Below are 16,078 nucleotides of genomic sequence, written 5' to 3'. Positions count from 1 at the left end.
TGTTCATGTGAACCATGATAAGCTGAGTGATGTTATAATTTTATGTAGTATTGTATCACACCTATCATTTCTTACATTGTACTCCAAGGTTACATATTTGTCCATACACTCGCACACATCCATTCCTGCTGTATGGTGTGTGTGTGTGATGAATGTTTATAGTCAGATGTCACATACATAAAGATTGTCTTAAAGGGAATGTTGGGCACATTGAGTTTCAGCTTATACATACCTAGGAGCTGACTTTTTCTGTCCTACACAGCATTATACTGTTTGTTTTCAATTCATTTCAGAAATAAACCTCAGGAAGCACAGATGATGATACAATTCAGACCGCAGTGCATAGTTATCAGCCCACATTCTTTCTACACTGGTGTATTGACATTCTATGGCCATTGACATGTGACATACATCACTAATCTACACAGTTGATGTGTCACAGAACACAGAGACAAAGTGGTTGTGTAAGTGCTATTTATTTTAAAGTGCTGTAGTGCAATATATACATAGTCCAGGATTGTGAGTCCATTAGTGTGACGCCTTCTATTGGGGAAACATCCTTTTTTACGACTTTTTTCCGAAGGTCGTGGTTAACGAAAGCGCAACAACGCTTTTTTTAACCACGACTTTGGTTTTTTGTGCCTTAACTACGTATGTTCTGAACAACGAACATGCGTGGTTAAGGTACAAAGAAGGGACTTGGCGAAGGTAAGTGTGGGTTTAGGTTTTGGGGAGGGGGTGAGGGGTCAGGGGGTTTTAGGTTTTGGGGTGGGGTTGGGGGGGTGGGGCGTTTTTGGTTTTGGGGAGTGGGTGGGGGATCAGGGGGTTTTAGGTTTTGGGGTGGGGTTGGGGGGTGGGACGTTTTTGGTTTTGGGGAGTGGGTGGGGGGTCAGGGGGTTTTAGGTTTTAGGGAGGGGTTGGGGGGGTGGGGCGTTTTTGGTTTTGGGGAGTGGGTGGGGGGTCAGGGGGTTTTAGGTTTTGGGGTGGGTTTGGGGGGGTGGGGCGTTTTTGGTTTTGGGGAGTGGGTGGGGGGGTTTTAGGGTTTGGGGTGGGGTTGGGGGGGTGGGGTGAGGGATGTAGGGTGAATGGTGCCTATTGCTAATGATTTTATCAGGAATGCCTTTACAACGAAATATTGTTGTTAAGGCATTCGTGGTAAAATCATTAGTAGTAGCAACGAGGTCGGTGTTCCGACCTCGTTGTTAAGGCAGTAGTTTTTTTTGCAGTCGTTGTTTCGTCGTACAGTCCTTCTATTGTGATGCAACACAAGTGCAATGTGACATGTCATTAGACATGCTGGGGTGAAGTGTCATACAGTGCAGAGAAACATGAATTGCCAATGAGGTAGTCAGAGACAATTACAGAGCATAGTGTCAAGGTAAACAGTGTGCTGGAGAACAGTGCATGTGACCAACTGAAGCAAGACTGGCATGTTAACAAGCACAGGACCTAGGATATCAGTGCCCATGTGGCATGGACTGGCACTACCGGGTACTCCTATGGGTGAAGTTGATCTGTTCCACGTCTTCATCTTCTGATGTGTGTGTCGTCTCCTCTGCCCTTGGTGGTGGTGGGGTTGAAGGGGCAACAAACACTTCAGTGTTTGAAGACGTGGAGTTAGAATTCCCGGTAGCTGATAACTGTGGAGCTATTAAGGGCATTACTACAGTAAGGAGAAGCTGCTGGTTCTTGAGTATAGCAGGTACATCACTGTGGTAGACAGCCAGGTCGGCCCTAAGGGGGTCATGATTGCATTCGTGCACTGAATAAAAGGTTTGGGATGCTAGGTGTTGTGGCAACTCCCTAACTGCTGTGGTGAATTCCCTTACACATTGTTGTAGTCCTTGCAGGAGGGACAGTAGCACTTGCATGGCTGCTGCCTGTTCTGCAGATGACATCATGCATGTGCGCATCCCCTCAAAGCTGGCTGCCATATCTTGCATCCCCACCCGGACCTCATTGGCCAGCTCCCGCTGTACTCCCACTACTATCCTCTCAAAGGTGGTACCAGTGTCCTCAGAGTCCTCAGCTGGGTTGGAGCTGGCAGGTCGTAAAATTGGGGTGGTGGGTGGATCCTCTGTGATGGCTGCTGTATCTGTACTCCTCCTTGCGACTGAAGGTGGGGTCTGGAGGCTTCCAAGGACATCTTGGAGGGTCTACTGGCTAATGTTTGGCAGCTCTTCATCCATGTCATCAGGGAAGGTCAGGCATATCCCCAGAAGAGCCTTCGTCCTCTGCAATGAGATATTGTCCAATTAGTGTGTCTGTGTTGTGGCATTTGTAATGTGACATGCCTGCCTTCCTATTATTTTCACTTTGTGATCTTGGTTCCTGTTCATTGTTCCTGTCATTAAGATTAGCATTCTCCCAGGCCTATACCCCACCTGCATGTCACATGTAGTGTGTGCAGTTTGGGGAATTGTCTGTGTCACATCCACTAGGTGTAGGTTCCGTCCAAATTGTATGTTGCCACCTTCTTGTCCTACTCAACCCTCCATCTACTTCCATTAGCATGGTAAGGTCTTGCAATGGCTGTGGGTGTTCTGATGCCACTTGCACCACACTTAGGGGGTTATTACAACTTTGGAGGAGGTGTTAATCCGTCCCAAAAGTGACGGTAAAGTGACGGATATACCACCAGCCGTATTACGAGTTCCATAGGATAAAATGGACTCGTAATATGGCTGGTGGTATATCCGTCACTTTACCGTCACTTTTGGGACGGATTAACACCTCCTCCAAAGTTGTAATAACCCCCTTAATCTGGAACTGACCCAGTCTTGGATATTTCACATACACCTATATGTTGCTGAGACCTAGCATATACTATGTATAGCATTGGCATGGCACGATACAGGTGTCCGCATTGGTAGTGTGTAATGTTGATGTTGTGGAATGTGTGCTACATTGGATTGTAGTGATGGTCCTGGCAGTGTTCCATTTTCTTTTATGACTGTGCGGGTGTGTTTAACTAGCTAGACACATATGCCCTCCCCCTCAATGCTGTTGTCTTAACAGTATGACAGTTGGGATGTTGCAAAGTGGCATTGCAGCTATTGTAACACAGGCACGGGATAGACCCTGAAATATGCAGCATGGGTATGACATTACTGCTGTGTACTTCATAATGTAAGTAACAATATAGACATGAGCATTTGACAGGATTTGCACTATGTTAGGAATTACAGGAGATTGATAACGTCGTCATCCTGAACACTCTATTTTGGGTGTGTTTGATCCATGGGCACGTAACTGCGATTAGCTACTTGACCAGCACACACAGCACAGGTGGTAGTGACAACTGTTGTCAATGGTAAATACCACTTGCGGATTTGGCCTGAGACTGGAAATTGAGCCCTAGTTCATGTAGCGACAATACCAGCTGTTGTGTGACAGCAGGCCAGTTTTACATTGTACCCTACCCTCCTGGACTGGCTTTGCCTTTCCAACATCCTTGGCATGGCATAGTACCCCCATGCAAAGGTTGTTGGTGTAGTGTTGTGCTGTGCCCCTGGTTTGCCCTGCACAGCCCATGCCCCCGTGCCGTGCCCTATTGCCCTTTCCACTACCTGATTTTCATGGCTGACATGCATTGTGTAGTAGGTATGCCCCCCCCTGCTTACAGTTAACATTTATGCATTTTTGTCCCCATGCAACTTACCCTGCATCTGTGTTGTTTCCTGCTAGTCTGCGCTGTCCTGTCCTTGAATCCCTGTGACAATCTCCTCTGGGATGACGGCTGCCACCATCTCCTCCATCTGGTCCAGGGCCTCCGGCGGTGCTGGACTCCCACCTACAGTCTGCAGTGTTGCCTTCCTGTTCCTTGCCATTTTTCCTTGGTCCTACGCTTGCAGTCATGCCAGCATTTCTTGCACTCAGTGACTGTTCTCTGTACTTCTGCCACACTGTTTATCTTGTCAACAATTTGTTGCCAAATTGCCTCTCTCCTCCCAATTGGCAATTTTGAGGTGACAAAAAGTTGATGCTGGTGTTCCGTCACCTCATTCACCAGTATTTCCTGCTCCTCTGCACTGAACCAAAACTTCCTTTTCTTCTTCTCCCTCTCCTGGGTCTTGTCTTGGTCCTCCTGGCTGGTTCCTGGTTGGTTGGAGTCTTCATGGGGTCTCTCATGGCTTCTGGGATCCATTTTGGGGCTCCTCTGCACATTTGGATGTGTTTGCGCCGCTTTTTGATACTATTGCGGGGAAAAAAGGCGCATATCCGGTTTGTGACATTGTAAACCGGATTAAAGTCATTTTCGCTGCGTTAACGTTGTTTTTCTTTATGACATGGCGCAATGGTTAGAGTAAAAAAAAAACATGACTCTAACCCATGGTTTGCGCCACGGAGTGTCAAAGTATAAATGTAATGCCCGGATGGTGCAAAGAAATGACATTAGCCGGTGTTACACTTTTTGACGCAAAACTGCGTCGGCACAGTTTTGCATCAAAAAGTATAAATATGGCCCTCAGTGTATTGTATTGTATTGTAAGTGCACCCGTAACCCCTTTCAACCCAGTCCTGTCTGCCAGGAGATCTGTAAGGGGTTATCAGTCCTTTGTTTAAGGTCAGGCCACTAGCCTTTGAAGTGCAGTGAAGAGTCCCTCCACCGTTCCTGCCCAGGCAGACCCATCAGTATTCAAATGAATGTAGATGCAGCTGAGCGTCCTGTGTTTATGGCTGTCTCGGTGTAATGCACAAGGGGAGCTGTCAACCAGCACAGACCTGATGTGGATTGGAGACAGGCTGTAAGGCACAGAGAGCAGTATGGGCTGAGAAACGGCTACTGTCTAAAAGTTTCATTTCTAAAATAGTAATGTTAAATCCAACTTCACCAGTAAGCAGGATTACTCACTACCAGTCCAACCATACCAAACATGACAATGCCATTCCTTTCAGATCAGAAAGTACCATTTAAAAGCATATAAGGGAATCTCTAATGCTGGTCTATGAGAGAAGCAGGCTTCACAGTAGTGAAAAATTACTTTGTGATTTTTTCACTAGCAGGACATGTAAAGCTCACAAGTACATATCATGCCTTTTACTTACAAAGCACCCTGCCCTGTGGGCTACCGAGGGCCCACCTTAGGGGTACCGTATATGTAATAAAAGGGAAGTTTAAGGCTTGGCAACTAGTTTTAAATGTCAAATCGAAGTGGTAGTGAAACTGTACACAAAAGCCTTGCAATGGCAAGCTGGAGACATGGTTAAAGAGCTACTTATGTGGGTGGCACAATCAGTGCTGCAGGCCCACTAGTAGCATTTAATTTACAAGCCCTGGGCACATTTCATATAGTGCACTTGACTAGGGCCTTTGGGTAATTTAAATATGCCAATTGGTTAGGAGTCAATGCTACCATGTTCAGGAGAGAGAGCACAAGCTCCTTAGCATGGGTTAGCAGTGGTAAAGTGCATAGAGCCCTAACACCAGCAAAGCAAGATCACAGAATGGAGGGAGGCAGGCACAAAGTTGGAGGAAGACCACCCCAAGGCTGTCAGGCCAAATAGTATCTATATATCCTCTTGGGCTTCAATGAAAGATCATCTCCAGTTTGTGCCACCTTTCATCCATACAAAACTGTGCAGCCATGTTTGTACAGGATCTAAACATAATAAAGGTCAATCTTTTGGCAATATTATCAAATAAAATGTCCTGCAGTGTTCTAAATGTCAATAGACTGGAAACCACTCAGCCAGTAAACATTGTGGTCACTTTGATAAGATACATAACTGCAGCCTATAGCAATGAATAATGAGAACAAATGAACATTAGCAATGAAACTAGTTAGAGTAGAAATTACTGGATTCAACAAATTACCAGAGAGAGCAGAAATAATAACTGCAGCAGTGGGAGATCAGCTGCATCACATGCTTCAATGTTCTCTATGAATGTGACAGATCCGTTACAAAACCATGTTTTTGGATTAAAAGGGTCAGTGAGATGATATGTTCAGGAAACACATCTCGCCTGACTTTCGTAAATGAGTCTCTTTCTGTTACCCAGAATACTCTGTGAATGGCAAAATCATAATTGCTATATTTTTATTGCCAAAAACTCCAAAATGTCTATCAAATGACAACAGCCTTAGAATCCACTATCCCCACACTTTTTATGATAAACATGATACCCCTTAGTTATGTGTGGCCCTATTGCAAATTATATTACCCTTCCACTAGAAATTCCTATACCTAGACAAACATGGAAGAACCCTACAAACTGGATTTGTGCAGTGCAGTGAAGCACAGATTAAATGTGTGAATTCAACCTTTAAAAGAGGGGTTTATTCTGGCCATAATGATTATATTACCATAGATGTCAAGATATGGTGGCTGATGGAGGACATGAAAGTGTTAGAGAGAGTGAAGAGATTATCACAACCATTTGGTCATAAATGGGAAGGACCTAATTCCTCTTGCATTGTCATTACTATCCCAGCCCCATGGTCAACATTTGGAGGTTACTAATAATTGTAGGAATGTGAAGTGGATAGCTGTATGTTCATCCCCTGATGCTAGCGGGCATGTATGTCATTGTTGCTTCCCATATAGCACTCATGTCTGTTAATGGGGGGGAATAGTGACATGATTGTCACTGAGCATGTTAAGTTATTTTCTGGACTTAAAAATGTCTTTCTTAAGAATTTTTGGAAGGTCTCTGAGAAGGCCATCCCGTCTGTGTGGTTCTCCCAACAGGGTAGAGAAGCAACGAGTAAGACATGAGATCAGGGACTGCAGAGTACATTGGGGGTCATTACAACCCTGGCGGTCTTTGACCACCAGGGTTGTTTTGACGGATTTCACCACCAACAGACTGGCGGTGAAATCCTGGGGATTACGATTGCCACGGTCGCACCGCTGGGACCGGCGGTTTCCCGGCACTTTTGTCCCGGCAGGAGTAATCCCCCAGGGCAGCGCTGCCCTGGGGATTACGAGTCCCCCTCCCGCCAGCCTATTCATGGCGGTTTGCACTGCCATGAAAAGGCTAGCGGAAAGGGGAGTCGCGGGCCCCCTGCCACGGCCCCGTGCAGCTTTTCACTGTCTGCTGTGCAGACAGTGAAAAGCGCGATGGGTGCAACTGCACCCGTTGCACAGCCGCAACACCGCCGGCTCCATTTGGAGCCGGCTCCTGTGTTGCGGCCAAGATCCCCGCTGGGTCGACGGGCGTAAACCAGGTTTCCGCCCGCCGGCCCAGCGGGGATCTTATAATGGGCTGTATTGGCGGCCGCATGGCGGTCAACGCCCGCCAAGGTTGTAATGACCCCCTATATATTTATACAATCGGACAAGTGAAGGCATACTGGGAAAGCAATAAATGAGATGATGATTTAGACGTCTCCACCAATTACAGCTCTAGGAGATTTTGGCAATTAGTGAGCCAAGGTAGTGGGAATTTAGTTAGGCCAGCAGAGACATCTAATCCTCCATGCAAGTGGGTCACCCATTTTGAGAAACTTTGCTCCTATTCACAAGAAATTGACTTGATTCTCATCAGTGGCGAGGTAGACTCTGTTTGTTCCCCTGAGTTCCCTTTCCCACCTGTTCACTTTGGCTGAGACAACAGCAGCGGTCTCCTCCCAGAAGACCAGTAAGGCATCAGGAATGGAAGGATCTAGGTGGAGCCTTCAAATCTGATCAAAGTATCTGGGTTGCCTACATAAACACTGTCTCTAATGCAATTTCAGCTGGTGCAGTGATACCTACTTTTTGGAAAGGGGCAGATATTTTTCTAATTTTTAAAAAAGAAAGCCCAAACATTTTGTCCAACTACAGCCCAATCAGTCTCCTCACAACCTACAAAATATTTTCTGCAAGAAAGGTCCATGGATTGATAAAAAACACATCCTCTCCCACCTCCAGGCAGGAATTAGGTTTAAAGCCATTTCCATTTACCAGGTCTTTGCTTTTTGATGACCAAGTGGAAGACTGTGGACATTGATGGAGGAGCCCCTTTCATTGTGTTCATTGATCTTCAAGCTGTTTTTGATCTGCTCCCCAGGAAGAAACTTTGGGAGGTACTCATTGGGTTGGGAATTCCTTGTGATTTGTTACATATCATTATGTGCCTTCATGAGGAGAGGTTTGCCATGGTTCGCTGGGGTGTGAACGGTGAACTAACTCAGCAAATTGCCACTGGCAAGGGTGTCAGCCAGTGTTGTGTCCTGGCTCTCACTTGTTTCCTTTTGTACATCAATAACTGTGTTAGCTCCTGACTAAGTGGGATTGTAAACTTACATAGAGAGTCTTGCTGACATCCTAAGCCTATGTAGCTCCAACAAGATCAAGTGGGTAACCTATGTTAAAAATTATTTTATTACCTGGCTCTAGGTAATCTTTGGTAAGAGCCTTTCTCTATCATGTCCTCCAAGGTTATTGATGTCAACGACAGATAGTGGTAGAGAGTTATTGCCCAGAATAAATCGCCTAGTTTCACAGGCAGCTTCACAAGTATTTTTGTACTACGCAAGAGCCATGCCCAAGGTTGAGGAATTTTTAAATTTATTTTTGCCCAGCATGCACACTTGCTTTATTTGCAGTTTAAGTACTGCATTTTACTGACAGCCATGTTTTATGTCAACATAGGCTTCTCCACAGGCAGGGTCCACATTGTGCCAGTCATGTAGGCTTTTTGATGAGACTGAGGAACACCTGCTATATTTTTGCTCAAATTATTCCAGTCCGAGAGCCGGATGGATTGTAGCTCTGTATCTTCTTATGGGGTTGTCACACCATACTAACGCTTTTAAAATTTGTAAAAGTGACTCTAATAGTGTGGTAGTGACTGCAGTATCTACATTTCCTTACACTCGATGGTCTATTAGACATAAAGTGCCTGCTCAATTAACAACACCTACCTCTGTTTAAGGGCTTCTCCATGCACTTGTTTTAGTGAAATTAATGTATTGGCTTGCTTAAGCTGTATTGCCACGAGTGAGAGCAGCTCTCTTCTTTTCTTTTTTCTTCAATTTTATTGATTTTAATCTACATTCTTATTTCTCTGTATTTATCTTATGAGTGTAGTGTTTTTACCTCGTTTTAATTCATTTTCGCATTGATTCATGTTTAACTTATGTTTGCAAGCTTGTTTTTAACTGTTTGAAGATGAACTATGTTCGATCTACCAATAAACTTCAAAGTTGACTGTGTGGATTTTTTTAGAATTCAAAACATTGGCCCCTGGTAATGCCTGCTTCAAGGTGGATTACGTTTTCAATGTAAAGCCTGGTCTGGTTATTTTAGTAGATTGGGATTTGCATGAAAACCTAAGGGTGCTAGCAATGATCTAACCCGGTAAAGCCCCCTGAACACAAACAATGTAAAGAAGCTGAATTCTGTTTTTGCGCTGAATAAAGTATGCTTTCCAGCGCAAAATACTTTTTGTGCTGTTAAGTATACACCGATGCTTTGCTTTGTGTCATTTTGTAATTGCACAAAGCCATAGTAAAACTTCGTCTACAAGTTTAAAAATAGAAAAGTTCTTGATTTTTCCATCGCTCACTGTTTTACCAAACACCAAGAATTTCTTTAAAAAAAGCGTTTGTTGTGATTTTATTTACAATTTTAATACTCTTTGAGGAACACAAGCAGAGCACAGCAATTGCTTAACTTTTTTAGGAACTCCTCCAGGGGATGTCACGTCCATTTAAGAACTTCTAACTGATTGGGGCTTCGGGCCTAATTACTACCTGAGGTCATTAACGATCATTACTGCCTTGTGACAATGGTGGTTATTAGTACCTGGGGCCACTGATGCTCATTAATGCATGTGGACATTAAAGTTCCTTATTGCCTGTGGCCGTTACGTCCTATTAATACCAGAGGACATTGGCATTCTTTACTGCACGGTCTAATAACTGGGTCCCTAAATTTTCTTTGGAGCCTGAGCCTCAAAGTAAAAGTGCATACCTCACGTGCAATAATGAATGCTCATTAGTGTGCTTGGATCTGAGGAGGTTATTTTGCTCAGCCTCGATGATGTTCATTAATACCTAAGGCAAATAATGATTATTCATATTATTCATAATGATTGTCAGGAGTGCCGAGGGATATCTAGTTTTTATTGGCTACTGGAGCTAGTGGGTTCCATTAGTATCTGGGAACATTGAAATGTATCATCACTTGGACTAGTTAGTGCCTGGGCCCTTTAATGCAAAGTCCTATTGGGGGAATCCTGACGCTCATTGTTGCCTATTTCTATTGCCACTACAGTGTTGGCTTTGAATAAAAAAACGTAAAAAAACATTAGAGAAGGTTTATTTGAAGTTGATGAGGGAATCAATATTGAATACGATTCAAAACCTAAAAGGATGGTAAAGTCAACAGTTACGGTTGTGACTTATCCTCTGGGTACAGGGCAAGTCTACACAGTAATAGCAGTAGGAATAATTCCCACAAAAATCGTCAATTATTTAGTCAGCCTTAAGATTTTTGGATGACGTAATTCGATTCTGATCGTAGGCTTTCTAGGGGGCTGCAAGCTGCCTGAACAACCATACTGCAGAGCCAACTTGCTGCTGAGAAAATAATTTTTTCCTACTTCAAGACACTCATTGAATGAGAAAAGCTAACTGATCCACATGGTATGCCTGTTAGAGGGATAAGTAAAACTTAACAAATCTGGGGTCAATCTTGCTGGGTGTTTGCAGTGAGTGACCAAGGGTTACCATCGCAAAGTGCAACATAGACATTCTCTCTCCTGTTCCTTCCAATGGATGCTGTGGCAGAGGAGTGTTGCCCACCCAAGGCACAGGCAGTAACAGAAAGCAGTAAGGACGCAGCACGACACTTGGAGGTGTGGCGGGTGCAGGGAGTGAGCAATGTCACCACACGAAGTGTGTGGCTGCAGTTCTTGTCTGGATAAGTGGTGCTGAAGGAGCTAAAGGAGCAGCAGGTGAGGTATTAGTCTTATAGAAGCTGCAACTCTGCAGTACTCCCTTTTCCTTGAAGGCGGATTGTCACTTAAGGGTCACAACTCTGAGAGGCTTAAAAATCCAGGTACTCAAATGTTTACAAGTTGATAAATGTGTGGTTCAATGGAATGAACTGTAAAACTGGTCTCAGGTAAGAACAGCGTTATGGCCCCAGATTGGAAAATAGGGCATTCAGAAATATTGAGATGTTTACTGCACATTTGTTTTCATTTCTGGCCGCCTTTCTGTTCGTATGTCTTATCGGTTTTTGACTGGAAAAAATCTCACACGGAAATACCGGATCCTATTTTTCACAGATAAAACATGTAATTGTCTGATGAGCCATTTTTTACAACCACTTCATACAACCAGTAGTGAGCATGCAGCATGCAAACTTTCTTGGCATTATGTGTGGAAAAACCCGCTTCTAGGAATGAAGTGGAATTATTCAATTCAGAAAATTCCCCCAAAAAAGGTTAGAGGCCCCCTGTTCACCATGCTTATGTAGAGGAAGTTTCAAGCTATGAATTAGACAGCTCCCAGATTGTAGATAAGTGAGTTTGGAACGTGTCTTTAATTAGGGCCTCTTTTTGAGATCAAGGAGGTAAGATATTTAGCGTACAGCAGCGATAATAGAGGAAAAGTAGAAGAAGGTAGAACTGTGACGGCATATATCAGGGTGGTCACTAGAAGATGAAGCATGCAAAGAGTCAAGAGCTCTGGACGATTCTCCTCACTCATCTAGAGGGATGAACCCTGTACAAAGCTTAAATCTGAAGACAATCTGCGTGGCAGATGGGTTCGGTTTGAAAGCACTAATAAAGAAAACCAGGTCCAGGAAGCAGCAAAAGGGCTACTCAATTGTTATGGTGGGGGCGCCTTTTTAAAACTTTTTCGCTGTCATTAGGCCACAACAGAAAAAAATTAAGTAAAAGCCATGGGAACCAAATTACCTTAATACAACTGGTCAAGTTACATCTAGTAGCAAGAGAAGAAAAGATCTCCCACAAATGTAAATTCAGAGGACACTCAGGCCCACATTATAACTTTGGCTGTAAGTACCGCCTACTGCCGCGGCGACGGCCGCCAAAAGAACGTTGCCGTGGCTAACATCCATCCGCCATAATATGAACACAGCTGGATTTCCGCCACAAGAAGGGCGGAAATCCAGCTGTGGCCATGGTGGCAGATGGTGTTAAGGTGGCGCTGCTACCACCAGCAGCGCCACGCCAGTAGAGCGCCGCCAGCCGTATTATGAAAAATAATACAGCCTTGTGGTGTTCTGCTGACGCGCGCTGCTGGCGGTAGCATCTGCCCGTCCCCTGCCAGAAGACCCCCTGGATTCAGGTAAGTTGGGTTTCTGACAGGGGATGGGCTGGGGGGTGTTGTGTGTGTGTGGGGGTGTGTGCATGAATGTGTGAGTGTGTGCGCGCATGTGAATGAGTGTGTAGTGCTGATTGTGTGTGTGTGCATGTGTGAGAATGCGTGAATGAATTGAAATGTGAATGCGTGTCTACGTGTAAGTTTGGATGTGTGAACAGATGTGTGCATGAATGAATGGATGCATGCGTGTATGTCTGTGTGAGCGAGTGTGTGAATGCTTGGTATGTGCCTACGAGTGTGCTTGTATGATGGGTGAGGACTGGAAAAGGGGGAGCGTGGATGGAAGGGGGGTGGGAGTTGTCTGGGGAGTGCTAGAGGGGTTGGTGGGCCTACTATCAGTGACAGGGAATTCCTTCCCTGTCACTGGTAGGACATACTGCCATGGTTTTCATGGCATTACGAATGCCACGAAAACCATGGCGGTAGGCAGGGTCATATGCCACCGGCGGGACAGTAGTGGCCGCCTGGTTGGAGATTGTTATCTCCAGCCCAGAGGCTGCTACAGCCATGGCGGTCGGTGTGGTACATTTGCGGGTTGGCTTCAGCCAACCCGCCAATGTCAGAATGTGGTGGTACTACCACCATATTTCCACCGACTGCAGGGATCATAATGACCCCCTCAGACCTCAAGTATAGAAGATGGGGGATCCAGAAACACGAACAGAAACCATTTGCCGAGCACATCCTGTGTGTGCACGTTGAGGCAATTGGACAGAAGAAAATGGTGGTGGTCCTTGGATGAAAATTTGAACTTAATGAGACCTCACAATGACTTACAGAAGTGAATGAGCTTCGAAATTTTCATCAGCAGTCCTCAAAATCATAGGAGTGGCCCCATGGGTACAGGATGTGAACAAAGATTCTGCTGAGCTTGCAGGTATGTCTTTGATAAGAGTGGGAATATTCATCTACAGGCAGAAATAAGAGGAATATAGATATTATATGTAGGGGAGTATTTAACTGGTAACAATTATGTGCCAATGCCCACTCCAACCTAGGCTAACATCAAGGAAGTTCAGTGGGAATCAAGAGGGTGTCGAAATAGGGTCATCTTCAGAGACAAAGAAATTCTCTCTGACTAAAGTAAATGATCACCAGAAGGATCCTGACTGCTCCCGCAAAAACTGAAAACAAGCACTGAATCTTTCCAATGAAGACATGCATAGCTCTTTTGCTCAATAGGTTTCTTCTGTTCAAATGAGAGACATCAGAGCCACAAAGCCCTGAGGCACTAGGACATGGAGTGGGAAAGGAGGCTGAAGGCAACCCCTTCTGCTATTGGAGAAAGAGGTGATCAGCATGGAGTCCGTTTAAGGTTTAAAAGCAGAGTAGTATGAACGGATAGAACATCTAAAAGTATTGAAACTTTTTCCATAGATGACAATCCAATAACTAATGTGGAATTGATAGGCACTACTATGAGAGCTTTACAGGAAGCAAGAGTGGCACAAATTACTTGCATGGAAAATATTAATAAACATAGATGGTTTTGAGGTTAACATGTCTGGGTATGTTTTACACCTAGAGGGGTTTTAGTAGAAAGTAAGAATTCTAAAAATCTGAACCAAAGTCAGAACCTTTCAGTTGAAAATTACATGTACAAGGTCATAGATTTAGAAACTAGATTTTAGAGAACCTTCCTAATAAGCCAACATCTGAGTTGCAGGGGTTCCCAGGGAAATACATCAAGAGACCCCCTTCTGTACATTTGTCAGTGATCTATTATGTAAAGCCTTATTGACAAGGGAGGGGCATGAATTACCAATTGTGACAGCATATTGTGTCCTTAGGTGAAATATGAGCCAGGAACATAAAGTAGGTAATGCAATAGGGATACCCAATAATCCCCCCAGGAGACTTGGTAGAAATGTAAGGTAACCAAACACGATACACCTGAAGGAATAATTTACATTTAATTTATTGAAATTTTAAATCAATATCTTTGGTAGGTATCAAACGATTCCAACCACTAACAATATTGAAATCATTTCACCGAATCAGATAGTATAATAATGATGTCTGAAAATGGAAACTCACTTTTTGAGGCTACCTTCAACCATGACAGGCCATTTTTGCGCTGAAGTAGGAATCCTTTTAGGGGACAAATATCTGTTGATGTGGCAGTCAGCTAAGGTTGGCAATTACAGTGGATGTGACAGAGGCATGGCTGCCTGTGTATGGGAGTAACTTCTGTTTGTAAAGGTCCAGACTTTTGAGAAAAGTAGGATTGAACCAAGTTCTATAACATGGAGGTAATTAATATCAATTGTTCAGATAGAAATCTTTTTTATTAAAATAGAGCATGGTCATCTGTTTTCTTGAAAACAAGATAATAAGGATAATGGGAAGGGGTGGAGTTTGTTGAACACACTACTGCATGAGTTAGAATTAGAAGGCATTTGTGTAAAGGGCCTCATACTAAAATTATCTTTCTTTCTTTCTTTCACTCATTCTTTCTTTCCCTTTTCTCTTACATTAGATGTCCATATAATTGAGGTCTGATGATGTATGTATGCTCTTCTATCCAATACACTGATTTTTGGATGAGTAAAGGAATAAACGTACTGTTAAAGTAGAGAATCAAAACATAAGGAGGTAGTAAAATGGTACCAATCGCACATCCACAAAGAAGTCCAGAGTGGTAAAATGTTATTGAAGGCAAGGAAGATCGGTGCGTGTGGTCAAGTGCCCTACTACCCAATAGGCACTATATAGTGTATAACAATACACAACATGGCATGAACAAGTGTAACCACCGCACTCATATAGCGTATTGCTTGGATATGGTACATAGAATTCTGGAACATAGTAAATTTATAAGAAAATCATTCAAGGTCCATTCTCGTGTTCCAATAGTTCCTTTGAATGCTGTAGTGGATAGCGTCAAATATAAATTTGCGTCGTCAGTAGAATCCGGAGGTATGGTGGAAAAACCCTTGCAAATAAGCACAGGGCATAAACTGTAAAACACCCCAATATTTAAGGGGAGGCGTGGACCTTGGTAAGTCCGGGAATGTGCACGGGTCAGGGTCTGTCCGTGAAGTGAGTTGCCTCGTTTTTCCACCATACCTCTGGATTCTACTGAAGACGAGAATTTATATTTGATGCTATCCACTACAGCATTCCCCAGAGACGTCCCTTACGTCACACTGGGAGTTACTGCCTCAGTCACAACCTCTATAGCCTTGATAAAGTCACAGGTGTGACGAAACACGTGTTGGCTGGGCCTTGTGTGAACATACTGTGGATCAACAATCCGAATGAAGGAACTATTGGAACACGAGAATGGACCTCGAAATGATTTTCTTATAAATTTACTATGTTCCAGAATTCTATGTACCATATCTGAGCAATACGCTATAGGAGTGCGGTGGTTACACTTGTTCATTCTGTTAAAGTAGCTTTTAGAGGGATCTGAATGAATGATTCTTACACTATATAAATTTGGAGCAGACTTTGGTCAAAGGTATATGGTACAGGTACACTAATTCCTTCTAATACTATCTTAACTTTTTACCATAACTGTCTTTTTACATGTCAGTTTCTCTGCACAGAAAGAATAATTATTTAAATAGCCAATGTTGGTTAGGCTCTTCGAGACACTAAAGTGAATATGATTTCTGAGTGCCCATGAATTAAGCTGTGTGTGAAAAATAATAATGGTTTGAATGCTGATCTCCCCATGCTATTACAAATCATTTTCTTTGGTCACTTAAAAGAGTCACATGGTCTACAAAGGCAATCAAATGAAGAGTTAGGTTTTTGTTAATTGCTCTTGTTTTTGAACA

At 43.7% G+C, this 16,078-nt stretch overlaps 1 protein-coding gene across 1 annotated transcript in view; it reads right to left on the bottom strand.

The window, feature by feature from the left end:
• Nucleotides 1-16,078, bottom strand: part of ADSS1 (adenylosuccinate synthase 1) — a 438,091-nt gene that overhangs the window by 29,591 nt on the left and 392,422 nt on the right. The window lies entirely within an intron of this gene.

The sequence above is a fragment of the Pleurodeles waltl genome, chromosome 9 (genome assembly GCF_031143425.1).
Source record: "Pleurodeles waltl isolate 20211129_DDA chromosome 9, aPleWal1.hap1.20221129, whole genome shotgun sequence".
Classification (NCBI taxonomy): Eukaryota; Metazoa; Chordata; class Amphibia; order Caudata; family Salamandridae; genus Pleurodeles; species Pleurodeles waltl.
Note: the sequence above shows the minus strand (reverse complement) of the source record. Positions and strands in the feature narration are given on the sequence as shown.